At 39.1% G+C, this 17,056-nt stretch overlaps 1 protein-coding gene and 1 long non-coding RNA gene across 10 annotated transcripts in view; one reads left to right on the forward strand and one right to left on the reverse strand.

The window, feature by feature from the left end:
• USP44 (ubiquitin specific peptidase 44) overlaps nucleotides 1-6,321 on the reverse strand; it is a 29,787-nt gene extending 23,466 nt beyond the window's left edge. Inside the window, exon 1 of the mRNA XM_049884093.1 lies at nucleotides 6,232-6,321. The gene's annotated coding sequence lies outside the window, so the exon portion shown is untranslated. The remainder of the gene's footprint in view (nucleotides 1-6,231) is intronic.
• Nucleotides 6,322-6,416: 95 nt separating this feature from the next.
• The window catches only part of LOC126075894 (uncharacterized), a 197,029-nt gene continuing 186,389 nt past the window's right edge, over nucleotides 6,417-17,056 (forward strand). For all 9 annotated transcript variants that reach the window (XR_007517316.1, XR_007517318.1, XR_007517319.1 and 6 more), the window contains exon 1: nucleotides 6,417-7,057. This is a non-coding gene — a long non-coding RNA (uncharacterized LOC126075894). The remainder of the gene's footprint in view (nucleotides 7,058-17,056) is intronic.

Consider the following 17,056-nt stretch of genomic DNA (forward strand, 5'->3'; position numbering starts at 1 on the left):
AACCTTTACTGTTTTCCATTTCTCTCATCACTGACTTTATTATATCATTCCTGAAGCACACCAATAGCCTCTAAACTGGTCTCTCATCATCTGGACGCTCATTCTCCTTCATACTATCCTGCCAAATCAATATTCAAGTTTGGCTTTGAGCTTTTAGCCCTTATCCTTAAAATCCTCCAACAGTTCCCCACAGTCCAATGAATCAGGAACTTTAAAACTTTGACTGAGACTCAAAATAAGAAATTTTAAATCTTGGCCCAGTAAACATGTGTATACACATACACACACACCACCCTGGAACAAAAGTTTTATAAATAATCTTTACAGGAATAATGTATTCTGATATTTCCTATTCTATTTTTTTTTAAATGCTGACTCACTAAACTGATTTCCCAACATAAGTTAGAAAAATACTGCCACAAAAAATACTACACATTCCTCAGTCCTGCTCTCAAAATTCTTCAGGATCAGATGCCAACCTACCTTCTCTGTCATATCTTGCTACCCACCTCCACCTGTCCCATGTGCTCCAGCCAAAAAGAATCACCCCTAGCTAGTTTCTCAAACTTACCTTCAACATTGCCTCACCTCTCCCTTTTAAAACTTAAACCATCCTCCAAGGCCTAACTCCTCCATAAAGCCTTTCCAGTTAAAAAGAGTCTCATCTCTAACTTCCTGAAGGACTTGAGTTGTGCCACTGTTATGCCACTTCCCAAATGCAGAACCCTTGTTTATCTGTGCATGTATCCTTACTCTGCCACCTAAATGTTGTCTAGGCTCCTATGATTAAGCAGGGATTACGTCTCAAACATCTTTTCATTGTCTAAAGTATAAAGAGGAGCCCTGGTGGTACAGTGGTTAAGCACTCAGCTGCTAACCAAAAGGTAGGTGGTGTGAACCCACCAGCTGCTCATGGGAAGAAAGATGTGGCAGTCTGCTTCTGTAAAGATTTACAGCCTTGGAAACCCCATGAGGCAGTTCTACTCTGTCCTATAGGGTCGCTATGAGCTGGAATTGACTCAAAGGAAGTGGAGTTTATTTGCGTTTTTTTTTTTTTTTTTTGGTTTAAAGTATCAAGTGTCGAGGTTTTATGAAGATTTTATAGTTTTACAGCCATATTGTTTCAGGCCACCAAATTCTCAGAGCAATCAATCAATAAACTAGTATTAACTACTGGTCTAACTTCAGCCTCTTTACGACATTTCAATCAGTGGTTGAGGATAGGAAGCTTCGCTGGGTCACTCATGTCTGAAACTGCCCTCCACCCTAACCAAGTGGCCATTTTTCCAGTTACTTAAGGCACAGTTTCCTGATCTCCTTATTACTTAACCAGAGCTCATTACATGCCATGCCACATGATGCATGCTTTCAGATACCCAAAATAGATTTTATACAAAAATAAACTGAGAAATGTTTCCAAACCTAATTAAGGTATTTTAAATTCTGGTATGTTATATAAAGTCATCCTTTAAATATTTGTGCTCCAAATAGGCATTAGAGTTATAAGAAGCACTGAAAAGAGAAGGGTTGCTAATATTTTACTTAAAAAATTAACATTTCACTGCAAATTTTAGTTGTTTATCTTCAACATAATGATCACTTCAGCTGACCACCCCCTTACCAGCCCAGTTTCCTAACACACTTGCAACAAAGGCATGGGAAGGTCTGCTGCAGTTATAAGCTTTGGAAGTTTCCACAAGAGGTCAGGTACTAAAGGTCAATAGTATGAATAATGCAACCTAAACAGGGCATTACCCAGTACCAGTGCCATCGGGTAGCACAATTTTCAGATCTATCGCTTAGAAAACATGTTTTTATAAAAGTCAGGAAGTTATTATGAAATATAAGCACATACAAAAATAGCTAAATTACTATTTAATAGTTAAAGTGACACAGATGAAGGAAATGGCTAATCTACATTTCTAAAAAGAATGAAAAGTAATCTGTATTACTATTAAAATCTGAATAGACACTAAAATATCAGGCTCTATGAAGCAGCTTTTCCTTTTCATAGCTCAAACTTAAGTCAAATAATCATTTAACACATTTTGTATAATTCTTAGTGTATCTTATAATGTAGGCATAGTTTTATAATTGTCAAAGTATTATTTAAAAATCTTGAAATGACACAAGATAAATTTAAACTCCTTAATATCGCATACAAAGGCTTTCAAAATATAGCACAATACACTTTTCTACTCTCATCTACGATCACGCACTTTTTACGTCTTTTATTTTAAAAAAGTTTTTATATAAAAATATACAAATGACCACATTTTGAATTCAGTTTAACTTCAGTGACTTTCATACCTGAGAACTGAATTGTAGTTTTCTAGGAAATGGGCATTCACATTTCATATGAATATATTCTGCCTTGATTAAAGAAAAAAGCAGTTTCATTGGGCATAAAGTAGAACAAATTTTTAAACATAATTGTGTCACAGTAACCATCTTTACCTCATTAAAGAAAATCCTCCTGATAACTCCTAAAGGGATGGATATTTTTTAAAAAGGCATATGTTGATTACTTTAACAAAGACGATTTTTATAACAGAACTTATTTTTCTCTTAACAGTACAAAATAAATAGGTACTCTAAAGGCTATTTATAGAATGTTATTTTCTATAATAAAAGATAAGAGGAAATGGCAATTTCAGTAGGACATAAAACCCTTAGGAATTACCCCTCACTTTCCATATTTTTTTCCATATTAACTACCACAATTGTTACATTCATTTAGATAAGAACAGCTTTATACACAGTTTGTAGTAATTAGGGTAAACCGTATCTATACTTTTAGAGCCCTTTCCAATTTTCCATTTACTTCATGGAACCACTGTAGTATCCTGTCCTCTTGAGAGATATTTGTAAAACACCAAGGGTCAAGCATAGTGCTTAGTACATAGAAAGGGGTTCAATATTTTTGAATGAACCAATTAATTACTGAATGGATAATACAATGCGCCCTCATACTATCCCTCTATTATACCTATTATGTGCTTTGGCATAATGTCCTTGTCAATCATTATGTATTTCTTTTTCCTTTATCCCTAGAAAGGCCCCGATTTATTCTTTCTTCCTCTAGCAATCCAGAATCTTTAATTACTCTGATCTTACTTGGAACTCATTAAACAATAAAGGATACCCTTTTTCTTGGGCCTTTCTTGTGTCTCTAACATGTTTCACTGGAAGCCCAGAGATTGAATCTAGTCGACTATGTTGTAAATTAAGCTCCAGGAAAGTGAATTCTGCCTCCAGGTTATTTGAATTCCTCACCCATCCCTACTTCGATGGCACTGGGTCCCTACTTACACGTTATTCATTCATGGGTGATTCTGTTCCAAAATATTTATCATTAGTGTCACACCACCATACCTATGTACCAACCCACTGCAGGCAGCTTCATAACAATGGGGAAACATTCAGGAAAACATCGCACATTCTACTATGGGTTTATTAAATTGATATCTTGTTTGTTATAAAATGGAAACCCTGGTGGCGTAGTGGTTAACTGCTACAGCTGCTAACCAAAGGGTCGCTAGTTCGAATCCACCAGGTGCTCCCTGGAAGCCCTATAGGGCAGTTCTACTCTGTCCTATAGTGTCGCTATGAGTCAGAATTGACTCGACGGCACTGGGTTTTGTTATAAAATGCCTAGACTCTCCACTCTATCATTCTAGTATGTCCATGATTTGGTCTAACAAGTATATCCTTAGACCATAAATAAATTAGCTTTTTCCTATGACAGGTAAAAGTCCATAAAAAGGAATTCTTTATAATAAAGTGTTCATGGTGTCTGAAAGTGCTACGAATATCAGTTACACTTTTCACAATCTTAATCTTTGCCAGAAAGCTGGTATTTACAGATTCCTATATTTTTGTTACTTGCCACTATTTAGGCTTGACTTCATGACAAAACTATCCTATTACTGAATCCAGAGAATGATTTGGGCACACAATTTAATATCTTGATTGGACTCCAGAGGCTATGCCCCAGCCTCTAATCTTCCTAGTCCAGACAACTCCATTAGAATCTGGCAGCCATGTTTGTTCCACTTCACACTGCAGAAAGAACTTCAAAGCATCTCCCCCTCTCTCCCCCAACCAAGAAACCAAAATAGTGTCCTTAGTTCTGTATCTCTACCATTCAAAAATCCAATTCAAGAAACAGTCACTGGGTTTTTTTGGTTTTTTTCCTCTCCATGTTAAGCAGTTAACCAGATGCTAAAAAAAAAAAAAAGGATACTCAAATAAAATACAGTCAGGCTCTGCCCTCGAATAATCAAATAACAGTAAAAAAATCCTCTTATAACACTCAGTAAAATTAAGTTTGTAGAGGGAAAGTGGTAGAGAGTATATTTCATATCTCATTCCTCTTTCTTTTGGTAGTACAAAAAGAAAAATGTGTGGGAATAAGACAATTAGAGACATTTTATCACTAGATTTCAAATATTAAACCCAAACCTTCAACAGATTTTCTATTTCAAATATTCCAAAAGTCATATTGTTGTATATAATACTAAATTCTAATTCACTTATCACTTAAATTTTTTGATTAAGCTAAAAAAAAAAATCTCAAACAAATATTCTGAAAGGAAAACAAGAGTGATGCACAACTGAACAGCAGAAACATTTCAACTTTCTAAACTGTATGGTTTGAACTGTTATCTTTGTTTAATATTAGAATATCTGTGAGTTTCAATTTGGATAGTTCCCAGTGATACATACTAGATTGAAAAATCTGACATTTTTTGCATAATTAAAGGCTAGCACACAAAAGAAAGCCTCCCAGTGGGGACAGAGGAGCTGAATGTGACACAATGTTTAAAATTTCTTTCAAATACCCCCAGATGCTAAATAAGTAAAAAGAATAGGGTTCCAAGAATAGAAGTTTTTTATTTCCTTCCAGACAACGAAAAGTGATTCTTATAGAGTATGAAATATTCTATAAACATATGCTTGACTCATGTTCAGGTTTTCAAATCTGATTACAGTGAAGAGACAATTCTTTTTGCTTGTTTATACCAAATGCTGGTTTTGAAGCCAACTCACAGGGAACTCCGAGCCCAAAATGTTACCACACATATTTTTACCCGACAGGCAGCTGTTTAACAGATAATAACAAATTCAGGCAGGGGTTAAAGGTCCAATTTCCATGTTAATTTCACAATCTCCCCCCCTCCCTTACTTGCAAAAAAAACGACAAGGTTTACTTGTTGAGGGGGTTGGTCTGTGGAAGAAATGAATTCTCCAAAAGTTAATAAGCTGTTCTTTACTTCCAAAATTAAACTGAAAGAAATTATTCAGTTACCAGTACAGTTTAAAACAGCTAAGACTTTCAGTTTAAGCAATTACTATGTTTCACTTTATTTTTTATTGGGGGGGGGATCAACTCTTACACTGGAGTAGTCAGGATTTTTTTTTTTTTTTTGGTCTCTCTCTCCTCCTCACGCTGACATGTTTCTTATGCCCCTAAAATGAGTTTAATTTATTAGCATTCGAAGGCCGGCTCGAATGATTTTAGGAAGCTGGCATTCAAAAACTGGAAGCGTCTTCAAGTGGCAGCAGGTGCGGCAGCGCTGGAACGCAATCAATGGAGGGAAGGCTAACCTCGGAGAAGCACATTCCTTCTAACGGAGGACTAGAACCGCCCTTCCAGAGCATCCCAGGGCTTTGAGCATCACTTGGGGCATTCCCGGCCGGGGGCAGGATGCGCTTTTACCTCTACGGCGCCCGTTCTACACAGCGCACCGGTAAGATGCCCGATTACATCTCTCCACGCTCCGGACCGCGGATCCAGGCACAACTCCCCTTTGCATCCCTTCGAGTCCCCCAATTCCGCCCCTTTTCCCCCAGCTCGTCCCCCTCCAGCCCAGCGCAGGGTGCCTACGCGGTATCCGGCCACAAGAAACGCATCCCCTCGCAGCATCCCTGGGCACTGCGCGATGGCACTAGGACACTGGCCCGGGCATCGCACGACCCACCGAAACTTCCCAGAGGCGCCAATTCTAAATTCGCCGGACCCGCCGCCGCCGCCGCCGACTCCTTCGCGCGCCCCTGGGCTCGCTCCCCTCAGTCCGCAGCTTCCTCTCCCTTCCTCAGGAACCCCCTGCGCGGCGGGAAAACCGTCAGGTGCCTCGCCGCCTGGGGGCTCCCGTCGGACCTCCGCTCCCGCAGGGAGCGCAGCTCCGCCAACCGCCACAACCGCGCGCACCCCTCACGCACACTCACCAGCCCGCGCTGGAGCGGCCATCTTAGGGCTCACCCCCGGCCCCCCGGCCCCCCGTTCGGCGGCGGCGGCGGCGGCGGCCCGGTAGGGCGGCTACGTCAGCGGTGACGCCTCCGGGAGGCCCCGCCTCCTGCAGGCCCCGCCCCTGAAGGCCCCGCCCCTCGGGGAGGCCCCGCCCCCGGCGCGCCCTCGGTCTGTTCGCTAGCCTGCAGCTTTGAGAAAGGCGTCTGAGGGAATCTGACGCCCCGGCTTCAGCTCGGCCTTCAGGACTGTGGACTTTCCTAAAGGCGGCTCGAAGCAGACAACAAAAGCTTCTTCCTACGACCGGCCTTGCACCTGTGTATCTGGCGGTGCCTGAGGAGGGTAAATCCGGTGTTTCCTATGTGCTTGTGAGACGCAAAATATTCCACAGGCCGCGTTACACCTTCACTGACAGTCTGTGACTCACGCAGCGTCGAATTGTTTGGCAGGAAGGCACGCCAGTTCCGCTATCTCAAAATCCGCCCAAATTTAACTTTAGTAGAAATTCTTTGCGTGAATGATGGGAAACATCAGACTACAAGAAAACGTTTCCTTCCCGAGGAGGCAGCTGGGTGTAAGCTCAAGTGGCAGTGACTGCTTTGAATTCGGCCTCTTCAGAAAGCGTTAGGGGCGGGTGAAGGTCGTGGATGGTCAACTTCCTGTGAAATGTGATTTAAGGGACCCAAAAAGCAGCTCGGTCCAAAATTACTTAACCTGAAATTGCCAATTAAAGGTAAAGAAATACAAGAAAGAAAAGCAGCGAATAGACTAAGGAGAAAAATCTGAAGAGGAAAGTTAAGCCTACAGGTACATGAAAATTAGCCTATTAATATTTATTGACTCTTTTTTGAGCTTCACTCTGACCCAGTTCTACCTCACAGCTGACCTGTGGGGACACACCGAGAATTAAAAGACACTGTCACCCTAAGGAAACCCTGGTGGTGTAGTTAAGTGCTACGGCCAGTTTGAATCCACCAGGCGCTCCTTGGAAACTCTATGGGGTAGTTCTACTCTGTCCTACAGGGTTGCTATGAGCTGGAATCGACTGGACGGCAGCGGGTTTGTTTGTTCTTAATCTCCCTAAGGTGAATTTAGGAAACCCCGGTGGCGTAGTGGTTAAGTGCTAAGGCTGCTAACCAAAAGGTCGGCAATTCAAATCCACCAGGCGCTCCTTGGAAACCCGATGGGGCACTTCTACTCTGCCTTATAGGGTCTCTATGAATCAGAATTGACTCGACCGCAATGGTTTTTTTTTTATTTAAGGTGAATTTAAAGAAGCAGCAAGACAAACGAGCAAAGTTAATAACATCAGTAGAATGAACAATCTTGCAATCGTTAGGCAAGCTATAAAGCTGTTCATATCTTTTAATTAGAAATTCCACTTAGGGCAATATCTTTAAATGGTATGATCTGAAAAGGAAAAAAAAAAATCACATGCACAAAGATGTTCATAGTATACTATCCAAACAGCAAAAATTTGGAGGGGAAAATAAAAGTCTAACCAAAAGGAAATTGCTATTTAATGTCTGGCATATTAACCTCGGGAATTTTATGTAAATAACAAAATGAAGAAAGAGTGTAATCAATTCATATTTGAAGAAAATACCAAACATGTACATAAAAATTGCAGCTACGTAAAATGTAGTTATACATGTAAAGAGTAAAGATAAGGAATGAATTTGATGATACTTAAATAGCTTAATCGTTTATTTATTTTTATTTTATTTTTTCTATATATTCAAGTGCATGAACGAGACCTGATGACAGTGGTTAAGAGCTCAGGCTGCTAACTGAAATGTCAGCAATTTGAATCCACCAGCTGCTCCTTGGAAACCCTGTGGGGCAGTTCTACTCTGCCCTGTAGGGTCACTATCAGTGACTGCACCAATGGCTTTGGTTTGGTTTGTGTTAAGTGCATAAAAATTCTTTCCAATTCAATTTTGTGCCCACTGCACTCCTCTCACACAAAACATATAAACTACAAATCTTGTAGTTTTGCCTACCACATGAATGTTTAAAATGCAGTTTTTTTTTTTAAGAGTACAAGAGGGCATCTCTAAGAGGAAGTATTTCATCAAAATAAGTATTTTTGGTATACCACATAGTTTCTCTTGTGGCTCCTGGAAAGCAAAATATAACAAAAGTCAAACCCTTGATCTCTTTTTTAATGTCATAAAAACATTCTGGAAGATCATTTGGCAAACAATATCAAAAGCCTTTAAAAAAATTGCCACCTTCTAATCTAATAATTCCACTTGTAGGGATATGAAGAGTTTACGTGAGACTTGGGCAATTTAGAAAGCTGTTCATCTCAATGCTATTTAGAATAGTGAAACCAGAAACCACGTAATTGTCCAGCACTATGGGAATGGTTAAGTACATCTGGTATATCTGTAAACAGAATATTATATAGTAATCAAAAATCTTATTTTCAAAAACATATTAAATGAAGGATATATAAGCCAGGCCACACGTGCTTGCCATGCCGACTCTTCTAAGAGATTCCTTCTTTAGCTTCCTTACTGGTACCACATAGACCCCTCTCCTCTTTTATTGGACTGGAATGGGCACCAGACCCCAAAACAGTCAATCTGTAGGAAGCTTATTACATCTTGGCCCACACTCTGTTCATGGTAAAAGATTTGGGTGGATTGAATAGTGGTTTAAACGCACATTGAGAAAGCAAGCAGTAGACCCAGGAAACAGAAGCTGTTAATAGTCAGAGAGAGGATATAGGGAGTAGCAGCTGAGTTAAAGTAGCAGGAGCAAGGATCTTAACCTGATTGTGAGTAGGAACTGCTTAGATTCCAGGGGGCCTCATAAAATAATTGTATAAAAGTAAAAAGAGCATGTAAAAATGTCTATACTATGTTTTGAGTATGTATGTATGAAGTATATTCACATTGACCAACGCTTGAAAGGAATATCTAAAAATTTTATTAGAGGTAATGAGGTTGATTACAAGTGGCTTTTTTTCCCTAAATTTTTTACAATGATTGTAATTTTAAAAACTATTTTAAAGAGTTAAATGGAATGAGTACTATCAATGGTTGAAGCTACTAATAAGAAAATAAGTATAGCATGTGGTCAAGGTGACTAGTAGACAGTGATAATACAGAAATATAGAAGGAGAATTTTCTGAAATTTTAAACAGCTTCAAGGAAGAGGTGACACGCTAGGTCTCTAAAATGATTTGGATAAATAGAGGCAGGAGGTGAGTTGGGAAGAAGACAAATAAAGGCAAGCAGAGCAAGGCATAGGGAGAGGGTACTCAATAAAATGTCTTGAATATGATGGAGAGATAATGGGTGGCAAGAGGACAAATGGACAACAGTAAAACAAATTATTTGGAGATTATTGTTAATAGTATTAATGATTAATGAGTAATAATGAGATGTTTGTAGTGTAACCTTTCTTTTATATTTATTATAATTATTATTTATTCAACTTGGAACATTTTCTCAGCTACCGTTTCATTCCTGGTCCTAAGGACTTGGACGTTCACACATCTGTCAGTTTGTCGTACTGTAGGGGGTTGTGTGTTGCTGTGATGCTAGAAGCTATGCCACCAGTATTCAAATACCAGCAGGGTCACCCATGGAGGATTATTTCAGCTAGCTTCCAGACTAAGAAACACTAGGAAGAAGGACCTGGCAGTCTACTTCTGAAAGGAATTAGCCAGTGAAAACTTTATGAATAGCAGCGGAACATTGATACACTCCCAGAAGATAAGCCCATCAGGTTGGAAGGCACTCAAAATATAACTAGGGAAGAGCTTCTTCCTCAAAGTAGAGTTGACCTTAATGATGTGGATGGAGTTAAGCTTTTGGGACCCTCATTTACTGATGCAGCACAACTCAAAATGAGAAGAAACAGCTGCAACCATCCATTAATAACTGGAACATAGAATGTACAAAGTATGAATGTAGGAAAATTAGAAACTGTCAAAAATGAAATGGAATACATGAATATCTATATCCTAGGCATTAGTGAGATGATATGGACTGGTATTGGTCATTTCGAATCAGACAGTCATGTGATCTGCTATGCCAGGAATGACAACTTGAAGAGGAATGACACATTCATTGTAGAAAACATTTCAAGATCTATCCTGAAGTACAATGCTGTCCGTGATAGGATAATATCCATATGCCTACTAGGAAGACTAGTTAATACTATTGTTCAAATTTACTCACCAACCGCTTAGGCCAAAGATGAGAAATTGAAGGTTTTTACCAACTTCTGCAGTCCGAAATTCATCAAACATGCAATCAGTATGCCTTGATAGTTACTGGTGATTGAAATGCGAAAGTTGGAAACAAAGAAGGGTCAGTAGTTGGAAAATATGGCCTTGGTGACAGAAATGACACTAGAGATCGTGTGATAGAATTTTGCAAGACCAACAGTTTCTTCATTGCAAATACCTTTTTTTTACCAACATGAACAGCAACTATACACATCGACCTTGCCAGATGCCATACACAAGAATCAGATCGACTACATCTGTGGAAAGAGATGATGGAAAAGCTCAATATCATCAGTCAGAACAAGGCCAGGGGCCCAGTGTGCATCAGACCATCAATTAGGCAAATGGATGTTCAAGTAGAAACTGAAGAAAATTAGACTAAGCCCACAAGAGCCAAAGTACGACCTTGAGTATATCCCACCTGAATTTAGAGACCACCTCAAGATAGGTTTGACACGTTGAACACTAATGACCAAAGACCAGATAAGTTGTGGAATGACGTCAAGGACATCATACATGAAGAAAGCAAGAGGTCATTAACAAGAAAAGACCAAAATGGATGTCAGAAGAGACTCTAAAACTTGCTCTTGAACACCTAGTAGCTAAAGCAAAAGGAAAAAATGGTGACGTAAAAGAGCCGAACAGAAGATTTCAAAGGGCAGCTCGAGAAGACAAAGTAAAGTATTATGATAACATGTGCAAAGACCTGGAGATAGAAAACCAAAAGGGAAGAACACGCTCAGCATTTCTGAAGTGGAAAGAACTGAAGAAAAAGTTCAAGCCTCGAGTTGCAATAGTGAAGGATTTTACAGGGAAAATGTTAAATGATGCAAGAAGCATCAAAAGAAGATGGAAGGAATACACAGAGTCACTATACCAAAGGAATTGGTCAACATTCAACCTTTTCAAGGGATAACATATAATCGGGAACCAATGGTACTGAAGTAAAAAGTCCAAGCTGCCCTGAAGGCACTGGCAAAAAACAAGGCCCCTGGAATTGATGGAGTATCAATTGAGATGTTTCAACAAATGGATGCAGCGCTGTAAGTGCTCACATGTCTGTGCCAAGAAATTTGGAAGACAGCTACCTGGCCAATCAACAGGACGAGATCCATATTTATGCCTATTCCTAAGAAAGGTGATCCAACCAAATGTGAAAATTATTGAACAATATCATTAATATCACATGCAAGCAAAATTTTGCTGAAGATCACTCAGAAGTGGCTACAGCAGTATATCGACAGGGAGTTGCCAGAAGTTCAAGCTGGATTTAGAAGAGGATATAGAATCATTGCTAATGTCAGATGGATCTTGGCTGAAAGCAGAGAATACCAGAATGATATTTACCTGTGTTTTATTGACTATACTAAGGCATTCAACTGTGTGGATCGTAACAAATTATGGATAACACTGCAGAGAATGGGAATTCCAGAACACTTAATTATGCTTATGAGGAATCTGTAGGTGGATCAAGGGGCAGTCATTCAAACAGAACAAAGGGCTACTGCATGGTTTAAAGTCAGGAAAGGTGTGGGTCAGGGTTGTATCCTTTCACAATACCTATTCAATCTGTATGCTGAGCAAATAATACGAGAAGCTGGACTGTATGAAGAAGAACAGGGCATCAGGATTGGAGGAAGACTCATTAACAACGTTATGCAGATGATACAACCTTGCTTGTTAAAAGTGAAGATAACTTGAAGCACTTATTGATGAAGATTAAAGACTACAGCTTTCAGTATGGATTACACCTCAACATAAAGAAAACAAAAATCCTCACAATTGGACCAATAAGTAACATCATGATAAACAGGGAAAACATGATAAACAGAAAAAAACCAACAGGAGGGCACCTAAAGATGGAGGTTGTCAAGGATTTCATTTTACTTGGATCCACACAATCAACACCCATGGAAGCAACAGTCAAGAAATCAGAAGACACATTGCATTGGGCAAATCAGCTGCAGGAGATCTCTTTAAAGTATTAAAAAGCAAAGATGTCGCCTTGAGGACTAAGGTGACCCTGACCCAAGCCATGGTGTTTTCAATTGCCTCATATGCATGTGAAAGCTAGACAATGAATAAAGAAGACCAAAGAAGAATTGTCGCCTTGAATTGTGGTGCTGGCGAAGAATATCGAATATACAATGGACTGCCAAAAGAGTGAACAAATCTGTCTTGGAGGAAGTACAACCAGAGTGCTCCTTTGAAGCAAGGGTGGTGAGACTGTGTCTCACATACTTTGGACATGTTGTCAGGAGGGATCAGCTCCTGGTGAAGGACATCATGCTTGGTAAAGTAGAGGGTTAGTGAAAAAGAGGAAGACCCTCAACTAGATGGATTGACATAGTGGCTGCAACAGTGGGCTCAAGCATAGCAATAAGCAATGAGGATGGCGCAGGACTGGGCAGTGTTTCGTTCTGTTGTGCATGGGGTCACTATGAGTCAGAACCAACTCGACGGCACCTAACAACAACAACAAGGACTTAGAAACTCTGTGGGGGCAGTTCTACTCTATTCTATAGGTTTGCTATGAGTTGGAATCGACTTGACAGCAACGGGTTTTTTTTTTTGGTTGGTAGCGACTTCAGGCTGAATTCTGGCATGCCCTAACTCGCTTCCTGAGCTCCTGAATCTTTCTATTGCAATCTCATTTTTACACAGCTGCTATAATGATTCTTCTCTTGTAGTTTTCCTTTTTTGCCCATATCATCAAATCTAAACTTTTTGCTATACCCAAAAATCCAATGCTTCCTCTTCCTACCTTCATCATCTCACTTCCTCCAGACTTACCTGTTATATCCTCAAAATCAGCCTTTTTCCAGATCAGCCTTTGGACTGCTAATAAGACAATTCCTTTAGTATCTTCCATACTTAAAGCAGTTTCCACTTTTAAATCAGGACAGATATTTATCTCCTAAGTAGAAGCTTCCATTCCTGCTAATCATTACAATTAACCTCTTTCGGGGCTGGCCTAAACTCTCACCTCCTGGAAACTGCTTTCCTAATAACAACCCAGTTTCCAGATCACCATCCTTCCCTTCCCCCACCGGTACATTATTATGCAGTCACTGCTTTTGTTCTAAATTCTGAGCCTGATTTTCTGTTTGTGTTGTAAACTCTTTGGGGGCAAGGATTGTGTACTTTCTCCATTTGTATACCTCTCTGGAGCTCTTAGTACAGTGATGATCAAAAATATTCCTAAAATGCCTAATAAATTAACAAAGAAGTTCCCTAAACACAATATGGGGTTGTGGAAGTGATGTTTAGGGGTGCTCTTGTTTCCACAGTCCTCATGTTGGGAGAAATATCAATTTGCCCTTTCCCCAAAGTAAGCAGACAATTCCCTAAATACAGTAACATTTTAAATAATGACTGGGATACCTAATTAGTGTATAACTACTCAATTCTGAGTCCATATCCAGCTCCTTCTGTAGTACATACAACACAAACTGGTTTTGCTTCTTGTATCCTGAGAGGAGAATGTGAATGAATTAAAGGAAGGTAAAACATTGCAAATTCAGAGATGCTTTTTATGCCTTGTGTTGATTTTTAGAGCGTTTCCAGTTCAGCCTTTCATAAATCTGAGAAATATCTTAGGAACCCTAACTGTAGATTAAAGATTTTATGAGCTTATGAACTTTTAGGAAAGTACTTCCAAGAATTTTCTGTATTACAAATTGAATGCTCACATGTAATAACTTTAAGATTTATTTAACAAACTTTTTTTTTTTTTTTTCTGAGCACCTAAGTACCTAGCAGGTCCCTGGGTGGTACAAATTGTTTACATTCGACTATTAACTTAAAGGGTTCAAACCTACCCCACAGTGCCACGGAAGAAAGGCTCTGCGATCTGCTTTCTGCTTCTGTAAAGATTACGGCCAAGAAAACCCAATAGGGCTCGGCTCTATTCTGAAATACATAGGGTCTCTTGAGCTGGAATTGATTCAATAGCAACAGGTTTGGTTTTTGTTTTTATGTGCCTGGCACCATGCTAGGCACTGAGATGTCCATCACCTTCATTTCAGTGTTAAGAGATGAAGGACTGAATGGAGAAATGGGTAAAGAAAATACTAAAGAGTTTAGACCTATCGTGTGATTAAGGTGTAGCAACACACTGTAGTTGATCTTTTTTTTTTTTTTTTTAATGAGAGTGGCCCAAACAACCTGAAATTTGCGGCAAATATGTAAGAAAGGAGTTGAGAGAGTAGTGCTGAAAAAAGAACAGCAGATGGTAAAATATGACATCAGTAAGTGCATGGAGAAAGAGGAAAGTGAGCAGAAAGTAAAGGCTTTAGAATTAACCTTTTCTAATTCTACGAAAATGGATGTACTTTAGACATGTTATCAGGAGGGACCAGTCCCTGGAAAAGGACATCATGTTTGGTAGAGGGTTAGCGAAAAAGAGGAAGACCTTCAACGAGATGGATTGACACAGTGGCTGCAACAAACATAGCAATGATCGTGAGGATGGTGCAGCACTATGCAGTGTTTCATTCTGTTGTTTGCTGTGAGCCGGAACCAATCAGAGGGCACCTAACAACAACAACAACAATTCCAAGAAAGAAAGAATGAGGGTGGTGGCAGGTAGGCTTGGTAAATGTAGGCAGAGAAGTAGATAGTACCAAAGCTGATTTGCTTTTAAAGGACCTTTTTTTTTTTTTAAGTGTTAAGCTAAGGAGCCCTAGTGGTGCAGTTGTTAAGGGGTAATCGAAGGGTTAGCAGTTCGAACCCACCAGCCATTCTGTGGGACAAAAATATGGCAGTCTAATTCTGTAAGGATTACAACCTTGGAAATCCTACAGGGCAGTTCTACTCTGTCCTGTAGAGTCCCTGTGAGTTGGAATCAACTTGATGGCAACTGGGTTTAAGTGTTTATCTGGTGGTCTGTGAGGGAAACTTGTACCTTGGAGGTGAATTCTCGACATAAGCCTACTGGAAACATTCCAGAGTTTTGGCATTAATAGAGGCAAAATTATGAGCATATTTAGTTTATCTCCTTTTTTTCCCTCTCCACCTTACTCAAGTTCTTAGGGATTCTCCAGGCTGCTTATGCTGAGGGCTTTACCTCAGTCTATCAAGTCCTTTCTCTCTTTCATTCCATCAAAACTTTTCCCTTTTGTTCTGGGAAGTCACTCCAACCTTCTGTTTTCTAAGGAGCCCAATTATCATCTAGTAAATTGATTCACTTATAATTATTAGTGTTTAGTAATGTTTTTTTGCATTTTTCTTGTCTTTAAGGCTATTATGTTTTGGGTTTAAAAAAAATTTTTTTTTATTGTGGTAAAATACATATAACAAAATATTTGCCATTTCAGCCATTTTTACATATACAATTAAGTGACATTAGTTATGTTCACCATGTTGTGCAACCATACTAAGGACTGTTATATTTTGATAGGACCTCCTGTAGACACTCAGAATATGAAATTTCTAAAATGGGATTTTAAGCATTGTGGCAGATCAGTGGGATAGATATTTTCCTAGGCCAAGGTGCTTTGCTAAGGGTAAGTCTGAGGGGAAAGAAACACAATCATATATGTTTTCTAGCTATAATCACAATATATGACAGTATATCTAGTTATTTTTAATTCTTTGAATATGTTGCATGTTTTATCTCTTTATCTCAGCTGTAAAGTTAGAAAAATAGTACCCCATCTTCCCCATAGAATGTTTCAAGAGTCAAATGAGGTTTTGTATGTGGAAACCCTTTCTAAAGTGTGAAGGAAAAATAAATGTATTATTTCTATTAGGATTATTACCACCTTATAAAGCTCTTAGTCTCTGTCAGGAACAAAGTTTTGTTAATATGTATAACCCCAGTAACAATTAGTATAGAGCCCCGCTCCTAGTAGTTACGTAGTATTTCCTTAAATTGAGCTCTTCTATACTAAAGTAATAGTTAATTGGAGAATAAATACTATACAGGTTAAAATTCATTATGATACTCTGAGAAACACGAATAACATAGCTTTAGCCCCCCTATCTCTTAGTGGGGGAAAGGGAAAAATCTGGAAAGGCAGACAAAGAAGGAAAAGTGCTACTGGTGGAAATTTTAACTTTTTAAAGCTTTAGTAAACTATACCAAAAAGATACTAGCAATGTTTTGTGAGAGAGAGATTACTGTGGTAACCCAGTTTTTATATTTATGCCTAGTGTACGTTTTTAAACCCACCTTTTTTTTTTTAAGGAAGAATATGGAAAGCGTAGATAGTTAACCATAGTTGTTTGTATAATATTTATGTCTTGCCCAACTGTTTGGAAATTAAAATCCTACAGTGTTGCTCCTGGGTTGTAAAAAAAAAAAAAACAAGAAAGTTGAAAAGAATGCTTCAATCAGTGCAGTAAGGTACTGCATCATATGAAGAAAATCACATACTGTATATTCAGCATGTATGTGTACAATAAAAAGAACTAACAATTCCTCACGTTCAAGAACTAGGATGATCACTCTGCTTTCCTCTGCCATTTTAAGATTCCTTCCTTTCAAGCCAGGGGCCCTCTAGGTAACAATCATTGGTTCAGCCATCTCTAAGTACTGTCTGTAAAGCTCCCTTTCA

The sequence above is a fragment of the Elephas maximus genome, chromosome 4, assembly GCF_024166365.1.
Source record: "Elephas maximus indicus isolate mEleMax1 chromosome 4, mEleMax1 primary haplotype, whole genome shotgun sequence".
Taxonomy (NCBI): domain Eukaryota; kingdom Metazoa; phylum Chordata; class Mammalia; order Proboscidea; family Elephantidae; genus Elephas; species Elephas maximus.